General features: G+C 39.8%; 1 protein-coding gene across 14 annotated transcripts in view; it reads left to right on the top strand.

Annotated features, from left to right (window-relative positions):
• The window catches only part of HS3ST5 (heparan sulfate-glucosamine 3-sulfotransferase 5), a 185,746-nt gene that overhangs the window by 149,426 nt on the left and 20,109 nt on the right, over positions 1–16,211 (top strand). Inside the window, exons 1-2 of one of the 14 annotated variants that reach the window (XM_065056705.1) lie at positions 3,005–3,283; positions 4,179–4,345. The exons of 11 other annotated variants lie outside the window; for them this stretch is intronic. The gene's annotated coding sequence lies outside the window, so the exon portion shown is untranslated. Of the gene's footprint in view, positions 1–3,004; positions 3,284–4,178; positions 4,346–16,211 lie in introns of those variants that run through there. 2 more of the 14 variants (XM_065056706.1, XM_065056704.1) reach the window with 2 other exon arrangements.

Raw genomic sequence — 16,211 nt, 5'->3', positions numbered from 1 at the left:
AATACGCCAGGCACTTGTTTGGCTTTTCAAACACAGGTGTGTCCTGTCTGTCTTTTCCATGCACAAGGCAGCAGCATCACAGTGCTGGGCCCCACTGCTCACAGGTGGAAGAGGGGGATGCTGCTGACAAGCAGGCCTGCTGCTAAGCTCCTGTGAGTGTGCACCTCCGAGCAGCAAATGACAAGAGCCTTTCTCCTGCTCCAGGATGCTATGGGTCAAATGCAGCTTGTCGGTAGCTGAGGCTCACCCTGACACTCGGGGCCACAAAGCAGGGAAGTGGCTACAGCACGGTGGTGTGAAGCAGTGACATGCCAGCCTGGCTGGAGAGGAACAAGTGGCAGATTTCAGTGATGACAACCAGACACTCAGGCCAATATGACTGACAAAGGCCCAAAATTACCACAGCCTTAAACCCAGGTTTAAGCCAAAGGTCTCTTACAAAAGCCTTATCTCTCTGAATCTTTCAAACACCTAGCAGTCTAGCCTAGCCAATGCCCACGGCTTCACACAAAATATTCCTGTCTCTAACACCATTTAACATAATGTGGTCAACTGCAAAAGTATGAAAGGTGAGATTTGTTTAACAGTAGCGAAGAAAGGAAAAAGAGAATGCTCCCCATATACTTTACTTTTAGCTGTTTCTTGATTGCCTTTAGACTCTACGGTGTCAGAACTGGAGTTGTTGACATTCTGAACTTCAGACAAAGCCAAATCAGCAACGTCATGAGCAGGGTTTTGTTCTGGGTTTTCCTACATTCCTGCTGAGACCCAAAGTGTTTAGCTCTATGGAGTTCTCAGTTCAATCCACATTCACATTTGTACTGGGATCAGATTGATTGTGACTGGGTGATTTTTTTTCAGTTGCATTTAACCCTTAATGAATGCAGAACCTGATCTGATTAATAACCAACATGTTGCAAGCCCAGACTGACTCAGTAATAAATGATTAGCCAATGGAGTTTGCTGTCAAAAGAAATGATTGAGGACATTAACTGAATAGGATTAAATACATTTTACATCAGAATTTTAAAGCATGTAAGCAGAAAAGTACCATGTACTGAGCATAAACCAATCACTGACTAAGAAGGTTAGGAACTAACTTGCCCATTAAGTTGGTTCTTCTACAAATGTACACTTTGATTATATTTCACTATGTTGTTTCTTATTCGTTTTATACTGCTCATTTCCAAGGAGAAGGAGTATAAAGGAAAAAGCCAGCATGCTTTGGGCTCCATCGGAAACTGCTAGGAATAACTTGCTCCGATTCCCTCAGTACCAGGGGAAATAATAGTCCTGAAAATAGGGGTCTGACCCTGCATGCCCAGAGGCAGCAGAGCCAGCACTGCATTAGGCACACTCTGTGAAGGGGCAATGGCTTCAAGAAGCAGGAGGTCACAGGGGCAAGTTTTATCAGGCACTTTGGACACTGGTTGGGATGTTGGCAGCTACTTGAGCTGAACTTTCCAAGCTGCCCATAGAACAGCCCTACCCTGACCACAGAAAGGGATCTACTAGCTAGGCAAGCTGTCAGTCTGATCCAGTCTGGTAATCCCTGGCTGCAATTTCTGGGATTTTTAATAATGTAACCAATTTTGATAATCCTAATTCATGTGTACCTGTACAGACTTAGCACTTAACAGTTATTAAACTTCTGCAAATGCAAAAAGGCATAAAAACCCCAAATGACTAAGAAAACAAATCCATGTCATTTTTTTGTGTTACATCAGTCTTTAACATTTGAGGAAACATGATGTGAAAGAACGGAACAACCTATAGTGGAGTACTGTATTGGAAATCGGCCTAAGTACAGCATTGGGTCTGGTCATTTGCAAGTATTGTGCCAAATACACTGTGTCAAATATTTTCTGCTGAATGGCAACTAATTCGAAGAGTTGTGTCATGCACAGAAATCATCTGCCTCTGTGAACAACCATAAGGCATTAAAAAAAAAAAAAAAAAAAAAAAGAAGTAATCCTTGAATCCTGGAAGCAAATTGTGGAATTACAACCCCACGAGAGAATTTTCTTTTGCAGATTGCATGCTGGGCGTTTTCTAAATTATTATCACAGATGGTGAAATATTCCCATGGCCTTATCGTCATGTTCTTTTTCATTCCAAATGGAGTCCTTTGTGAAATGCCAGCATGACTGCATATGTTTGAACTCTGACTGTCCACTTAAACGTATGTTGCACTTCAGTGTTGTGGTCTCCAGGAGAGTGTTAGGCTCTGTTTCAGGAGGTTTATAACAATTTATTTTCACCCCAAGGCCACTGAAACCTTGCCTAGTAGAATCTCTGCTAGACTATACTGCTAAACTAGAACAGTCAGAGTTGAAACACAGTCTGTCATGCTGTGCTTAATCCAACAGAGCTGCAAGCTTCAAAAACTCAATTGCAGTCTCTCCCTGTCCTCCATATCCAGCTCCATGTGCCCATCACTTCCCTCAGCTCACCACAGTGATCTTTCTGCTGCAGAGTTAGTGGGATCTGCTTGCTGATCCAGTGGAAAATGATGTGTGGCTGGCTCTGCAATCTCTTGGTCATTGATCTGGTGTACGACCTCAGATAAGATGATTCAGCTCCCTCTCTCTGCCTTGATAAAATGTGAAAATGATAGTGGTGAGGTCCCTGTAATTAGTTTCTAGCCTGGTGAAAGATTTTCAATGACAGTTTATTTCTCAGTAATTAGGGTGATCCTGTTTAGCTGACAGGAAAGCCAAATATAAAATTACTTAGGTGATCTTATATCTTAGACCTGATATTTTCTTATGTTTGCAACAACAAGTATGTAATACCCATTTGTTACTTTGTATAATAGGTATTAAGAATGAATTTTAAAAGTACATAGTATCAGAGATCTATAAAAGAAATCACAGAAGCTGCAGGTATTCTTACAGTGTGTGTGAAAATTTATATCTGCTATAAGTTTGGGATGAAAATACTACTCACATTTTGTAACTTCATAGCAGCTGAATTTCAGAAGGGATGGGGGGGGGAGCTGGGCAGAGTGGGTGAAACCTTTCTGGTGTGCCTGCTGTTTGTCACCTGATAGGGACAGCGCTGACTACCCAGAGGTCCTGCCCTTATTCCTCAACCCCAACTGCTGCTGCTGTGCATGGACACAGCACTGGAAGCTGTGATTCTGCACTGCCTGTGTTTGTAACCCCTGGGTGACAGCCCATCACACTCTACAGGGGTAATTTACCTCGACTCCTGTTGGTGGAGCAGCACAAAACAGCTGGAGTGAGTGTGCTTATGGACTAGTAATTTGAGGGGCTTTTTGGTGAGTAGTGATGCGAGCATAATATATCCAGTACTGGTACACAATGTACAAGCTGTATTGAAATAGATCTGTTCCACAGTAAATATGATTTTATGCGTCCTAATTAAGCAATTAATTTGAATTTTGCCTACCAATTTGCAAATGTCAGGGGACAAAGTTGAGAACAAGTGCATGTTGTATTTGCATCAGGAGCTAACAGCTAAAGAATCGTGCAGAACTGATTGTATGCAAAGTTGCTTTCCAGATTAATCTTTGGATGCATTTAAATGGATAGTTACTTTTACTTTTTTCTTGACTGATCTGATGTAACCTGGTTTGAAGCCCCCCACAACAATAAGAATACAGATTTACAGAATGTCTTGGCTGACTGGTCTGAGTGTCCTTGAAAGTCCTTCTTTATTCTTACTAGGAGTCTGTTCTTTTCCACTGGGAAATGCATGTTGTCCTGTAACTCTAAACTCGTAAGAGACAAATGTCAAGAAAACTTAGATGGTTAAATAAAATTGATTAGCACGGTCTGAGACTGACAGCTGTTTCATATAGTTTGGGCCAGTCCATGGAAATTTTGAAAAATTAATAACCAACAAAATCTGTTTCAAGTAAAATATGCTCAGTGTGTTCCATCCAAATGACATTAATTTTATGCACAGAAAACAGTCTTGAATAATCTTCGGTTCATCCACAGAAAAGAAACCAACCCTTTTGCTTAATAAAGACAGAGGAAACTTGTTTAATATGAGCGTGTACTCATTTACCATCCCTTATTTTATCATTATATGTATCTATGTATGTAGATAATTAGAGATCTAACCCAGAAACGCCCAGAGAGGGAGAGTCAATATTGTGCTGGTTTTTATATCAGTTCTGCACCACTGAGGAATCCACTTTATTTAAGGAGAATCCCCAGGAAAGCAATGAAAGGAATCAACGAGCTGCTTTACACAAGCGGGAAGACTCTGGTCATGCATGTCTAAAATGTGCCATAGAAAAAGATGTGATTGCCCATTTCATGGCCTGTTGGACTTCACACGGAATGTGCTTCTAGCAAAGAAGATTTCTAAGGTACTGCATGCAATAAACGAATCCTCTAGGCTCTTGTTTTCAATGTTGCATGCACTTCTTTAGCATGAAAACTTCTGTGGAGGCTTCATGAGCTAAAAATTCTCTGAGGTGAGGTGTTGAGTCTCTAGGAAACAAAGCTGGTAATGTTGTACCTCTGGGCATTTATACTCCCACTCTGCCATATTCAAAAATCAATGTATGACAAAGATGCTGCTTTACAAGGCCCACTGTACCCAAGTGGCTATTAAAATGTTATTAATGGTATCATAGGCAAATTGGCATTTGTTAAGCATATGGACAGTATTATTAGCATGACATATGCCTGGCATTTGAATAACTGTCATCAGTATATCTGAAACAGAAGGTGCCTTCTTCATGGGTCAGTTCTCTGCTGAAATCTGTAGAGAGTTGAATTGAAACTAGTTATTGAACCCAGTGCAATCTGGAGAAACTACCTGGTGCCTACATCTCCCATGTAAACCTGAGACTGAAGAAGAAGCTGCAGTTGACTGAGGAGGCTTATTCAACCAAAACAGCTGAGGTGATGCAGATACCATCATGCAAACAAAAACACGTGATAGCAGCCAGTGCACCTGCAGTGTGATAAAGTGCCCGGTGTATATCTTGCAGCAGCTCCACAGGCTGTGTACTGTGTGTTTTGAAACTAAATCTTCCTTCCTTCTATTGACTTCTTGCCCTCTGGTACATTGAGTTGGCTGCTTGAGACGCTTTCACTAAGTACAAAGTCAATTGACTGTAAGTGGTGATGAACAAAACGTCATGTGATTAATATTACAGTTCAAGCTCTTCTGATCAGTCACAGAAAGAGCAGTCAAATAAACTCAACTTCATTTTGAAGAATCACACACAGTTAATGGTGGAGAGTCTGCTCGGAACCCAAAGGGAAAAACAAGCCACTTGAGGCAAATCTCTCTTATTTTACATAGAACAAACTAGTTGAGCAGTGTTAAAAGCTGCCTATTGATTTGTGCCCAGACTGAAAGCCATGCAGTGATGTAAATGAAAAAGTGTCAAGAGTCAATATTGATTTTTTTCTTTTTCTTCTTCTTTTTTTTAAAGCAAGGCCACCCCTCCTGGGAAATACTGTTAGCTATACTGCTAAGCTTGTCAGTGAGTGAAGTAAGACCCTTTTTCACAAGACTACATATGTCCAGACATCAAATTTCCTTCTTTTACTGAGGTAATATGGACAGCACGCTGAGAGCAGCTATGTTGAGAAAATGTCTTTTTTGGGAAAGTTGTCAGATGAAGAAAAAGAAATGGCGAAGAGAAGAAATCAAATGTTAAAGAAGATAAATTTACTGGGCTGAGCTTGTGGTCTGATACTTGCAGAGTAAACCAAATTTTTAAAAAAATCTTTGCTTGCAATAAATTTGTGTAACGATATAAATTATACTCAGCAAGAGCCAAGGACAAGGAAAGGGTAGAAAGGGAGTCCTGCTGTCTCTAGAGAGGTGTGTGCCTAGCTAGAGTAGACCTGGCAAGTTTCTCTAGAAAGATGGAGGCCCCAACAAGTGGCCCTGCAAGAGTTTCTCTTTTTAGTTAATCCTAGTAGAAGAGAAATGGGTGATCCCTGAAGGGTAATCAAGATACATTATTTGTCGAGTTCACATCATCCTCAGCTAGGGATATATAAAGCAGTTTATGAAAATCCAGCTAGCAGTTGCCTATTTTTTTTCCCCTCAAAAATTAGATGCAAACTGCAATTAACACTGTTCTCAAAATCAATATTACAGCTTTTTCTATTAGATGCCAAGGAGCAACCAGGCTCTTTTAACCAAAATTCTACCTTACTACCTCTTAGCAAGCAATATTCTTCCAGATTTTTGACAAAGACTCCTTCTCTGTAGCTGTTATCAACACGTGCTGTTAAAGTAATCATCTACACCTCACAGGTGGCAACAGGATGTGGCAGACAACCTATTGCAGCTCTGATCTTCTAAGAATGAACCAAGGCACACAAGTGGGGGTTGTATTTAGTGCAGAGACAGCCTTGTGAGAGGTGTTTTTTACTTTACTGGCACTTCTAAAGGATTTGGATACTTTCACACCTCCTAGCTTTGCCTTGTGTTCAGAAGAAACACTGTGGTGGTGTCTTCCTCCTCACTATCCATACATCTCTATTTTCTTTCTCTGTGAAAAACAGTTCTCCTGACTGTATCTGTCCTAAAGAAATCCTCACCTGAACTGTAGTTAACTCAGGGTGGCAAAAGGGCTCTTTTAAACTGAAAACAAATAAATGGAGAAATGAAATTCTAAATTTTATAGGGAACCGGACCAGGCACCACAGCTTTAAGTTGGCAGTCTTCCAGTTACTGGCAGAAAAAGGCACCCCAAACTAGGAAAATGCTGTGGTAGATCAAAAGCGCAACCTCAAACACATTAAGGAAATACTCCTATCGATTTCATGTTGATGAGGTTCTGGTTCCAGCTGATTAAAATAAAAGTTCATTTTTAAGACTAGCAAATATAATTTGGCCTTTTATTAATGGTTGCAACTGAGTTATAAATGGCTGCCTGGTTATTTGGGCTGCTGAACTGAAAGTAGTTGAATAAATGTACACATGGGGCTCCCTTTATATTTGTCACCATCTCAGATAAGTTTTTGACCCTTCTATTTTCTTTTTTTTTATTATTTTTTGGTTGCCAAACAGAACAAGAACCACAAATGTAGTAATTTCAAAAAATTATTTTAAAGAGAAGAAACACAAGAATAATAACATCTTCTGTATAAACTAGAAGTAATTTGTCACAAATCAGGAAAGTAAAGTGATATTGCAGTTGTTCATGCATTCTGCCAGGTTTGTCAGACAGGTTGCTTTCAATTTGAGATCATAACCATTCAGACTTATTATTAAAATTCATGCAGAGGGAGACAGAAGAAAATATAGAATTATTTCACTGCTATGTTCTGTACATAATGCGCAGAATTTCACACAGTGAAATTCTATAATAAAATAAATTAACAAGAAATAGGAAAGGCAAAACAGTTATGAATTGGATGCATTTTATAAACCTGTTTTTAAAACATATGAATGGGACTGATCCGACATTAATTACTTTCCAAACATTTTGCTTGTCTCATAATAATGTTCTTTGCATAAATTATTTTACTTTGTCAACACCGCAGTTTCCAGTGCTGTCTCACACTTTCTGGGAACAATAACTGAAAATAATATGAGTTATTTCAGCCAGCTTTGGAAACACCTATTTCTTCTGTTCATCTGCAGAACTAAGCAGGAGGAGGGCTGCAAATTAGAACCACTTAAATACTCGGCCATATAAGAGACAAGTATTAAAATATAGAGAATTTAACTAATATGTCCTGGAGTCCTCATTCCTTGGTGTGGTGCTCCACCTTGGAACTGCACCGGAAGCCACCTGAACTATACAGGAATGAAATGAAGGGAAAAAAGGTATCTGCCTCTGACCAGATGGACATCTCTTTTCTCTTGATACTCTTGGCTGCAAACTCTGCCTTACAGCTAGGTGTCAAAGCCTTCTTTCTGTATTTGATGAATAAGACACAATGTTATTTCACGTTTTTCCTTGAAATTTCTTTCATCCATTCATTCATTTGTTCACCCGCTGTGAACAGAGACTTGTGATTAAGTATTTATTCTGGAGCAGGGACTTGAATCTTGACAACTCAGCTGAGTGACCTAACTGTTGGCAATGCTTAATCGCGCAACTCTTAACACCAGCCTTTTCCAAAGGCACCTCTGTGATTTGACATGGCTAGAAAAATGGGTCGAGAATTTCCTTTGTTGAGAATTCAGCTTTAGGGACTTGGGATACTTGGTTTGTGCTAGGACTCTTACCTGGAGTGCCATAATTTATCTTTAAGCCTGCCTAAAGAGAGGTACTGACAGTTTCAGCATCTCCTCCACCCCAATGGAAGATAAGCCAATCTAACACCAGAACAGCGTAAAAGCCATACAGTTGTAGCTGTGTCCTAAGCTTTCTGAGATGCTGCTTGACTTTTGGGGGTACACAGAGAGGCAGTGATCTGACCAGGTGATTACCTAGTGGACATTCAGTATCAGAAGTTGTCCCAATGCAGACACAAGCTGCAGAACACAATGCAAGACCTCCTTTCATAGAATCATAGAATGCTAGGGATTGGAAGGGACCTCGAAAGATCATCTAGTCCAATCCCTCTGCCAGAGCAGGAACACCTAGATGAGGCTACTTTCCTGGAAGTCTTCCTGCTGCACCAAAGCAGGCATGTGGAAACTGAGGGCTCACAAGCTTCTCCAACCAGGTTAGAGGGAAGGGCTCAGTTACAAGTTTCATTCAATCACTGGTTTAAATAACAAGCAGTCTTTGAAGCAAAGAGAAAAAAAACAGGTCTCTTTGCCAGCTGAGTGCCCTAACTGCTGCCCTATGGTCATATTCTGTCCTGCTCTCTGGCCCAAGGAATCCCTAATTATATAATGTAAAATAAAACATCTTTCTTAGAAGAAGCACAGAGTGCCCTGTCCATCTCTCTGCCTCTGGGTATTCGCGTATGCATATGCATACATAAAGACACTACTCCATAGATGGAGATGTTGCAATTCTCTTGGGAGGTGAGATATGTGAACGTGAATCCTGTTAGGCTGGAGGGCAAGACAGGATTAATTTTGTTTTTTTCGTAGTCTTATACTAGAAGAGGGTTTTAATGGAAGGCTTGAGGAGGATGGTAGAGTGACCTTGGGAATGTTGTATGCCTGGTAGTATTTGGTTGAATACTAAATTTCTGAAAGAGAGAGGGGATGATAAGTAGGTGGAAAGAGGCAAATCAATTTATCTCAAAACTGTATTGGTTAAATTAATCAAATGATCCATTCTGGGTGCTTTATAAGATGTACACTTTTATGTTGAAGTCACTTGTCTTTTTTACAGATGAAATGCTTTGGAGTCAGTATAGTGATACGTCCATTTTCTCAGCACAGGTCACAGAGGGTAGACACGATAGTAGTTTATCTGTTTTTATTTTAAAATGAAACCATTTAAATTATCTTCAAGATTAAAAGAAAAAGGTAAAAAAAAAAAGGAATGAAATAGCAGCTGTCTGAGAAAACTGGCCAAGAGTTCCACTTTTTCTGAGAAATCTTTATGAAAAACAACATAAACAATTGTGTTGTTTAATGTTTTTGCATGTTCAGGTGTTACACTCAAGAGTGAATTCAGGATGTAAAAGATGAGGCTGTGAGTGAGTTTCAGAAAATGACATGATATGTGACTTACATTTTGGTGAAAAAATAAGTGGGAAAAAGTATTACTCATTTTTCTCTCACTCAACTATTTAACCCTCTTTTAACACTTGTCTTATTTCAAGCACTTGCTTCTGTCATCTTGAATCCAATGCAGAGTCTTTAGTTGCTTACCCCTGGGAGATGGAAGAATCTGTATGAGTCCCATTTGCTTTAAGAGTGTGGTGGAGTGGCAAGAGAGAAAGCAGAGGTTTGTATTTTGTTTACAAGAAAAGGAGACAGACATGGGGAAGGAATATTTTGTGAACAGGAAAGAAAAGATTTTGCATTGAAAAGCCTTTCAGAAATTCTGCCCTCCTCCCTTTTCCGTCTATCCACCCCATGAAAATTATTTTGGCTTTGATCCCATCTCTCCCACTCCTGCTTTGTTCAGTGACACACAAATATGTGACCCATGCCCTGAAAGGTAATAATTCCCACTTCCTTTCCTGCTTCACTTGGATCAGGAGGAGGAACTGTTTGAAAAGCAATGGTTAAGAAATGGTTAAGAAAGGATTTTTAATGTGAGGTCAGTACTTCTTGTGAACGTTCATGCCATAAGAATTTAACCTGCCTGATTACTTAGAAACAAAAGCAAATACAGATAGACTGAGAACATAGTTAAAATGTGATTTCTAATTTATCGTAGTGGTTAAGAGCATATTCTAACTCAATTTGCCATGCTCTCTGTGATTACTGTAGGCTTGTCAATGAGAAAAGCTCTTCCCAGTGAAATATCTGTATTCTTGCCCTTAAACAAAACAGTATTGTTTATGCCTTTCTAATCAAGGATATTGTTTACAGGGCAGATAAGTGCTAAGTCTTCTTCCCATTATTGACTACATGATTTATTTCCTTTTGCAAATGCATTTAGATGTGCTAAAACCTCTCTTGACTGTTTATAATTTTTTCAGTGCCTTGCTCCAGCATGTGAATGCAGCACAGTTTTATCAAAACAGCTGACTAGAGAGTTGAGTCCAAGCTACTGGGCGCCTGCGTCAAATAGTTGTGGCAGTCCTTTTACTGTTTATTTTCTTTTCTGTAGCAGAGCATTTAAACATGCTGGGGAATGGTGTATTATTGGACACAGGTATAAAGAATTCATCAGGCTAATCGAACAATTAACTCATCTGTTCTGCTGCTCTTGATCTGCAGAATTTTGCTTTAAGATTAGAGTGATAAGGTGAAGATTAACACCTCTGGGTCAGTGGGGCTGATGAGACATGATTTATTAATCCTCAAAGAAAACCTTAATTGGACACTGGAGCACTCTTTCCTTCATTGTTAAACACTGCCAATTCCCAAGATAATTGGGGTAGATGGTGAGTATGATAGAGACTTATTGTAATTAGATGCACCAAAACTAAGGTAATGATTTTTCCCCTGGGAACACCATGTGTTATTTTTTTCCAAATAAATCAGTGTTGATGTTTGCAAACACCTGAAAAACATCCCCTACAAATGGTCATTGGCTACCCAAACATAATGTATAGAAGAGAGCTGGAGAACAGGATTCATAAGAATCATTTGATTTAGAGGAACTGTCTTAAATCCCAGCCTTCAGAGCACAAAGAATTTATTGTACAAGCAAGTTAATGAGCAGGTTGATTTATTTTTATTTTTTTACCTATCATTACTCATTCTTCCATCAGATTCTTTCCATTAAGAGGCACTGATTTACAGGAAGAAGTACTCCTCTAAGGAGCTTCGTAGGTTTTGAAACCAAATCTTGGAAATACTTTCCTTTTCAAAGAAACATCTTTTTTTCTAGGCAGTATAATGAATGTGATCATTATAATGTAGCGTGCAGCTAAAGATGGGAGAAAAATCCGTAGCCATAGAATCTAAATACTGTACCCCAGGCTCAATAAATGGAGCTGTGTGACCTGAGGATTCATTAAGACGCTTGGTGTAGTGCAGCTTTGATGAAACAAGTTAACATTCTCATTAGGGGGGTGAAGCAATCATTTGGAAAAAGCTTCCTTTGCTACATTTGTTTACTGTGTCACAGGAAACGTCTTCAGTCAACTGGGATAATCATTGTCAGCATTTTACATAGTTACAAAGCAAACTAATAAACCAGATTGTCGAATTATGTCAATCATGTCTAAACATCAACAAGCAAATTGCTGTATGCAGATGGGAAATTTGTAAAAAAGCCTAGATATTCAGTACAGTGTGAACAGTGCACATTGTAAGACTGTGATTTAAGACCAGTATCTGTGGGAATGTGACTTTCCACCGTGTGACTCTGAAGCCAGATTGCTGTCTCTATTAAATTGTCTGGTGAGACTTTTGACATTTAGGGCACTGACCAAGGAGAACTTGTATCATTAAGCATTATGTCCTGTTTCTCCTACCCCATCACTTTACCCACCACATTATCACACTGGTAGATTAGTTGTCTTGTTGCCTCTGCTAGAGTCCTCAGGATTTATTGCAACTTCACATGCAGACTGACTTCCCAAGGCTCTAGCTGGAGAGATGAGAATCAAGAAGTGGTGTCAGAATTTTTTTCTGCTAAAGACAGAGGAAAATTATATATATTCCTACCTAGCCCTGTTGGGGATTAGGGTCAACTTTTAGCCCAGCGATCCTGATGTCAGCTTTCTGAGTGACAAATCCTTTTGGCACTTGTCATCTTTGCACTAGACACCACCCTAGGGCAGACAGGACCTGTTTGTGGCTGGTAGTTGCTGAGTACTTGTGTGATTTCACCCCTGCCCAGGCTGATACATAAGGGACAAAAGAATGAAGAGTTTAAAAAATGCTATAAAACCTTCAGAATGCTTAAATAGACTGAAGTGAATATTGCATGAGAAAGTAAGATAAAAAGTAAGACATTAATCTGTAGAATGAACAAAAAATCTATTAAATTAATCAATAGATCTTTCACAGAGGCAAATATAATTTAGTTAAAGAAAACACAGGGAGTGCAAGAAGAATATAATAAGTTTTCCACCTCTCCTAAAAGCAAGGATTGAGAAGAACATTTATTGACTGACAAGTATGTTCTTCAGAGAGGAAAAATGTGCTCTGGAGGGTGGGTCTCAGAGCTGTGCTGAAGTTACAGACCCCCCTGCACTGTAGTGTCCCGCAGGACCATGGCATTCAACTCACAGCAGAGAGATATGACCTGATCAGGAACACTGGTACACAACACACGCCAAAGCCAGTTTCTGTCTTTCCTCATATTTGTAAGGAAGTAGCAAGGACGAGAGATGCATTAATTCCCCAGCAACTTTAACTGTTCTTTGGGAACATGATGAAATGATGGCAGAAAAAGTAATGTGTATTTTAAACAGGGACAGCTGTCTCAGGTTCCAGGTAATGGGAAGACCTCTCTGTTATTGCACATACCAGTGTAAGTCACTCTTTCCATTAGGTAAGCCCTAAAGGGTTTGATGATAGTTCTGACAAAGACATAAATTAGATTGTTCAGTCTCAACGAAATGTAGATTTTTTTTTTTTATTTTTTTTTTATTGAGCATATAATGCATCTTTATCCAAAGTCTTTACATTGTGATACTGAAAGCTGGTAATTTTGGTGGTCATTCCTTACTGATGAACAAGTGGTTTGATGTTCTTTTTTTTTTCCAAAGACTCACTCAACTACAGATTTACCTGCACCACTGTTGTATGTCTTCTTGTATTGATTTCCACCGATCCATGATCATTATTATTTTGTATTCCTTTATTCATCCTGCATAATATGGAGCACTTGGTCCATTTTTTATTTAATTGTTTTATTTATTTTTATTTTTTTTATTTGTTTTTTTGTTTACTATCCTCTCTTTGAAACACAGTCATGAGCTACCCAGAGGCCAAGTATTTGGAGTCTTAGACTTTTGCAAACAACTCTCCCCTGTAGCATCAAAAGACTGAACTCCAATATTATTGGTTATACAGTTACAACTTCCCGAGAGTTTAAGTGTCACAGGGTGAATGGAGGTGAAGTGCAGATGTCCCTCCTAATTCTGAATGTTTGTGGCCAAACCCAGGCACCTGCTATTCAACAGCAGTTTTCTGAAACCTGGGCAGTAGGAAAGCCAGAAGCACTAAATTAAACTATTAGTGTAACACCCAGAAGGGGTGGGGGTGAACAAATTAACAACTGTATCATACCCCAACTGACTAGAGTACTGATGTTATTAATTTGAAGCTGAACCAGCCATCTGGGCTCTTTAGCATCCATGTATGTTATGTTGGAGTCTGATCCTCAGAAAGCGGGAACCAGGGAAAACTTAATCTGCCATTCTGAAGAAAGGCAATGATATTTCTTTTTCTCAGTGTGAAGCAGACTTTGCTGAGGAGGAATTTAGGAGGCTCATGGGGTCTGTTTGTGCTAGCAGGCACAGAGGTTCATTTTAACTTCATCTGGCCCTTTGGGAGAGAGTAAACCCATAAAGCATCTTTCCACACAGCTTCATAATAAACTTTCAGAGTAGCATGAGCTTGACAAATCTTGCTGTACAATTCTAATTAAAATAGATCTTCCTTTAAAAAAATCAATTCCATTTAAAAGAGAAAAAAGCTCCACAGTTCTGCTTCAATCTTGGTCCCACTAGAAAGACAAGTATCAGTAAGGTGTTGGATCTTGTGAAAAAAACATACACAACCTGACTGATTGATTTTAACATGCAATAAATTAGAAATCACACTTGACTTTTTCTGATTGGAACTTAATTTGATTTGGAATGGGTTTGTGTCCTTGCCTCCTATTAATTAGCAATAATAACAGTGTTGTTCTTCTACGCGAATTTCAAACAGATCTCCCTTCCTATAAGGCAGATGGTTGGCACAGCTCAGAGCACTCTCAGTCACAGCAGAGGTCTCAGCTCTATTACTTCTGTTAGCTGTCAGGGGAAGACTTTGGTGGAAACAATGGTAACCTGAACAGAGGAAGAAGCTGTCAGTGGAATGAGTTTATGTTTTCCAAGCTGCAACTTGAGAGACAGCTACAGGCAGGAGGGGCTGTGGCGTTCCCACAGTACTGCAGCCATCACAGCTTGGGTGCTAGGGCACTGCAGGAAAATGTATAGGAATGCAGTAGGGTAGCGGCTAGAGCCTGCTTTAGAAATCCAGGTATTAAGCTGGTGTCAAACAATCCGATCCACATTTTTATCTAAAGCATCAGACCAAACCTTCCTTGGCCAAAAGCAAACTCAATTGCATTATCTTCTGTTTGTTCAAGGGATAAGCCTCGCAGCTGTTCTTGTTGTGTAACATTTATATCTTTAGAAAGACTGCAATAATAAGGGAAGCTCACATGTGGGGACTGGCCCCTTCAGTAACATCAGAAGGATGCACAACTCTGTGCAGAGCAGTCTCGTGCTGACAGGAGACAATTGGGTGGATGGCTTAATTTTCTTTTCCTTCCTTTACCTTTACACTGGAGACTACACACTAGTCTGCAGAAGTAATTCCATTAATATTCAGCTGACAGACTTAATTTCAAAGCAAGTGTTATATTTGTTATTTTTATAGATGGAAAGAAGCTGTTAGTATTCTGAAAGATAAAAGATATTTTCTTTTTTCCTTTTTTTTGCCTGGTGAATCAAGAGGTACAAACACATTCATAGTTCTATGGCTGGTTTCTCCAACGTACCCTGGTAGAGCTGTGAGGATTTAGGATGAGTGTGAATGTACATGGAGTGCTGGTTTCCTTTTAATCTGTCCTGTTCTTCACACAGCAGTGTGAATAAAGTTTTAAGCTGGACACTATGTAAACTGATGTGGATTGGTATCTTTGGGGTAAGCTAAGCAGAATGATGTTTAGTTCCATTTATTATGTAGTACTAGCCTAAGGACCCACATGGAGATCTATGACCTATATATATACATATAAATAGCACAGAGAGCCCTTCGGGATCGCAAGGTGGCCAGGTGCAGGGAAACGCCCTCTCACTGGGTCTTGCTGGGCTGGACTTGGCAGTAGGGGGGACCAGCTCCATGGCTTGTCCCTGTTGGCCTGGGAGTATGGGAAGACTTGGCAAAAGCCCAACAGCTTCTCTCTGTGAGAGGCTTCCTACCAACAGGCAACTGGGGAGCATCAGAGAGTGAGGGGAGAAGTGGCCTCACAGCAGAGAAAAAAAATGTTTACCTAGGATAAATGTACTTGCCTAAAAGCTTTACTTCTGGAGTCCCAGGAGAACCACAGGAATGGTTGCTCTGACATGGGGTAGTCTGGGAAACCTACTATTGCTGAGGATATTTTGGCATCTTTTCTTCAGGCATCTTGAGCTGGAAAGGGCACCGAACCATCTTTCAGAGACAAAAAAATATACCTGCAGATACAAAGGGGAAGGACAGAGCTGTGCACTGTAGTGGAAAGCAGGGTTCTCTGAATATATATAACTTCAACTCCATGATACTTTTGTACCTATTACTTACCTGTGTTTTAAAAAAGAGAAGTTAACAAGGTCCTTAGCTTGTCTAATACAACCTAAAGACATCTCTACAACCACATCGTCTGTTAGGTAACTGTTAAATAGGCAGCACTAGGACCATTAACTTGGAGGTAAGAGGTGCCCCATTTCATGCCCTACTCCTGAATTCTGATTCTGTTGATAGTAACAACATGGCCACTGACATCATCCATCCCACCT

This window comes from Columba livia, chromosome 3 (assembly GCF_036013475.1).
Source record: "Columba livia isolate bColLiv1 breed racing homer chromosome 3, bColLiv1.pat.W.v2, whole genome shotgun sequence".
NCBI classification, from domain to species: domain Eukaryota; kingdom Metazoa; phylum Chordata; class Aves; order Columbiformes; family Columbidae; genus Columba; species Columba livia.
The sequence above is the reverse complement of the archived record's forward strand: the minus strand, read 5'-3'. Positions and strand labels throughout refer to the sequence as shown.